This window comes from Rutidosis leptorrhynchoides, chromosome 3, assembly GCF_046630445.1.
Source record: "Rutidosis leptorrhynchoides isolate AG116_Rl617_1_P2 chromosome 3, CSIRO_AGI_Rlap_v1, whole genome shotgun sequence".
Classification (NCBI taxonomy): Eukaryota; Viridiplantae; Streptophyta; class Magnoliopsida; order Asterales; family Asteraceae; genus Rutidosis; species Rutidosis leptorrhynchoides.
In genome coordinates, this window is record NC_092335.1 from 448003506 (window position 1) to 448007790 (window position 4285).

Below are 4285 nucleotides of genomic sequence, written 5' to 3' on the forward strand. Positions count from 1 at the left end.
GGATTTTCAAGACGAGAAAGATGATCAGCGGCGAGATTTTCTGCTCCTCTTTTATCTCGGATTTCAATATCAAACTCTTGTAAGAGTAAGATCCAATGGATTAATCTTGGTTTAGCATCTTGTTTTGAAAATAGGTATCTAAGAGCAGAATGGTCGGTATAGACCACTGTTTTAGCTAGAACGAGATATGATCGAAATTTGTCAAAAGCAAAGAAAATAGCAAGGAGTTCTTTTTCAGTAGTTGTATAGTTCGTTTGTGCTCCTTGTAACGTTTTACTAGCATAATATATAGGTTGAAATCGTTTTTCAATCCTTTGTCCTAAAACGGCTCCCATTGCAAAATCACTTGCATCGCACATTAGTTCAAATGGTAGATTCCAATTTGGTGTTATCATGATCGGCGCATTAGTGAGTTTCTCTTTAAGAATATTAAAAGATTTGATACACTCATCTGAAAAGATGAATGGAGTATCCTTTTCTAAGAGTTTATTCATAGGAGTGGCAATCTTAGAAAAATCTTTTATGAAACGTCGGTAAAAACCGGCATGCCCTAGAAAACTCCTAACTCCTCTAACATTGGTGGGATGTGGAAGTTTAGCAATTACATCTACTTTAGCTCTATCCACTTCAATTCCTTCCTTTGAGATTTTATGTCCAAGAACGATGCCTTCTTTAACCATGAAATGACATTTCTCCTAATTAAGTACTAGATTTGATTGTTCGCATCAAATAAGCATTCGTTCCAGATTAACTAGACATGATTCAAATGTATCACTGAAGACTGAAAAGTCATCCATGAAAACTTCCATGCATTCTTCTATCATGTCATGAAAAATCGCCATCATACACCTTTGAAAGATTGCAGGGGCGTTACAAAGTCCAAATGGCATGCGTTTGTAAGCAAAAGTACCATAAGGGCACGTGAATGTGGTTTTCTCTTGGTCCTCGGGTGCTATTGGAATTTGAAAATATCCGGAAAATCCATCTAGAAAACAATAGTAACTATTTCCAACTAACCTTTCCAACATTTGATCAATGAAAGGTAAGGGAAAGTGATCTTTTCTGGTGGCATCATTTAATTTTCTATAATCAATACATACACGCCATCCTGTTACAGTCCTAGTAGGAATAAGCTCATTTTTCTCATTTGTAATGACAGTCATGCCACCCTTCTTAGGCACGCATTGAACTGGGCTTACCCATGGACTATCAGAAATTGGATAATTAGACCTGCATCTAGCAGTTTAATAATCTCTTTCTTAACTACATCTTGCATATTAGGATTTAGTCTTCGTTGGCGTTGCACATACGTTTTATGACCTTCTTCCATAAGGATTTTATGTGTGCAATACGAAGGACTTATTCCTTTAATATCATGAATCTTCCATGCAATGGCTGGTTTATGAGCTTTCAACACAGAAATGAGTTGTGATTTCTCATTTTCAGTAAGAGAAGACGATATTATTACAGGTAATTCAGATTCACCATGTAAATAAGCGTATTCCAAATGGTTTGGAAGTGGCTTTAACTCTAATTTCGGAGGTTCTTCTATCGATGATTTGTATCGATATCTGTCTTCTTCTTTTAGCATTTGAATTTCTTCTGTTGTTGGTTCATATCCATTAGCTATAAGTGTAGCTAACATTTCAGCTTCATCAATCGGTTCATTACCTTCTCCTAAAGAACATTCTCCTGTTCCTTGTAATTCTGGAAATTCTTCTAATAATTCTGCATGTGCATCTATAGTTTGAATATAATAACATGTATCATCTGCAGATTGTGGTTGTTGCATTGCTCTATCAACTGAAAAGGTAACACTCTCATCCTCTATACTTAGGGTCAATTTCTTACCGAACACGTCTATCATTGCTTTAGCCGTGTTTAAGAATGGTCTTCCTAATATGAGAGGAACTTGAGAATCTTCTTCCATGTCCAGAACAACAAAATCTACTGGAAATACTAAAGTACCAACTTTAACTAGCATGTTCTCCATTATCCCTCTAGGATATTTTATTGATCGATCGGCTAGTTGTATACTTATTCTAGTTGGTTTCAATTCTCCAAGGTCTAGTTTAGCGTATAATGAATACGGCATTAAATTTATACTAGCACCTAAATATGCTAATGCTTCTATTGAACTAAGACTACCCAGAAAACATGGAATTGTGAAACTTCCTGGATCAGATAGTTTTTCTGGTATCTTATTCAACAGCACTGCTGAACAATTAGCATTCATGGTAACAGCCGAGAGTTCTTCCATTTTCTTTCTATTCGTGATCAGATCTTTCAAGAATTTAGCATATCTAGGCATTCCTGAAATCACATCAATGAAAGGAAGATTTACATTTATCTGTTTAAACATATCCAAGAATTTGGATTACTCGGCTTCAAGTTTCTCTTTCATCAATTTACTCGGGTAAGGAAGTGGTGGTTGGTATGGTTTAACATAAGGTTTAGCCTTAACTGTGTTATCTACATTAACCTTTTCAACTACCGATTCTTTTTCCTTATCTTGATCAGGTTGTGGTTCTTGTGGAGTAGGAATAGCTTCATCAGAAGTTACAGGTATTTCAGGTGGTTTAAGTGTTGTAACACTTCTTGTGGTAATGGCTTTAGCTATTTCATTCCGGGGGTTAGCATTTGTATCACTAGGTAGACATCCCGGTTTTCTTTCACCTATTAACCTTGCTAGGTTACTTACTTCTTGTTCCATATTTTGAATAGAAGCTTATTGATTTCTAAATGCTTGAGCATTTTGTTCATTAGTTTGTTTCTGAGATGTGAAAAACTGCGTTTGAGTTTCAACTAGCTTCGTCATCATATCTTCTAAATTCGGCTTTTTATCATCAGTTTGTTGTGGTGGTTTGTTTTGAAAATTAGGTCTTTGCTGGTTGTAAGTATTATTGGATACTTGTTGATTGCTAGGACCTTGTTGGTTGTTGTATGGAATATTTCGGTTATAATTCTGGTTTTGATTGTAAATCGGTCTTGGCGGTTGATAATTATTCTGATAATTATTTCCAGGCCTTTGGTTTATGTATGAAATATTCTCTCTTTGTTCCATTGTTAATTCAATACTGAGACAATCTTTTGTCAAATGTGGTCCTCCACACTGCTCACAACTAATTCGTATTGAGTGAATATCCTTAGTAATCTTTTCCATTCGTCTCTCGACAGCATCTATCTTTGCGGAAATGGAATCTAAGTCATGGCTAGAATCGGCTCTAGCTGCTTTAGATGATCTAACGATATCTTTTTCTTGGTGCCACTCATGTGAGTGGGAAGCAGTGTTATCAATAATTTTGTAAGCATCAGTTTCGGTTTTCTTCATAATAGAACCACCAGCTGCTATATCTATGTCTTTCCTTGTAGTGATGTCGCATCCTTGGTAGAATATTTGTACTATTTGACAGGTGTCTAAACCATGTTGCGGACATCCTCTTAACAACTTTCCAAATCTAGTCCACGCCTCATATAGAGTTTCATTCGGCTTCTGTGTGAATGTAACAATTTCTCCTTGAAGTCTTACGGCTTTAGATGCATGAAAGAATTGTTTAAGAAATTTTTCAACTAAAACGTCCCATTTATCAATCGCCCCTTCAGGTAACGATTCCAACCAATCTTTGGCTTCTCCCTTTAAAGTCCAGGGAAATAACATGAGATATATCTGTTCATCCTCCACTTCTCGGATTTTAAATAGTGTGCAGATCCTATTAAAGGTACGTAGATGTTCATTTGGATCTTCCTTCGGCGCACCACTAAATTAGCATTGATTAGTCACCATGTGTAGAATTTGTCCTTTGATTTCATAATCTGGCGCATTAATGTCTGGATGAGTAATTGCGTGACCTTGGCCAGTGCGTTTAGCTCTCATTCGGTCTTCCATACTTAAAGGTTCCAGATTCTCCATAATTGAATTTGTTGAATCGGAATCACTAGAGGATTCTGATTTAATGGTTCGTTCCTCAACAATCTCTGTTTGAATGATTGGTGGTTCCGGAGGAAAGTTTAGTGGTTCAGAATCTACGAATCGTTCCTGAATATTCTTCGGATTTTCAATTGTGAGGTCGGGTTCAAAAAATGGATTATCGAAAATTTGAACTGGAGTACTTGGTCGACTGGATGACGATTCTAAAGAAAAATCAACGGCGGTAATATTTTCTAAATGTCTTGATCTAGTTACAGGTGGTGAACGTACAAAAGGTGGTGAACGTCTTGCTCGGTGCATTCAGTGAATATCCTATTAGTTTTTAAAAGGAAAGAAAAATTATAATAATTTATCCAA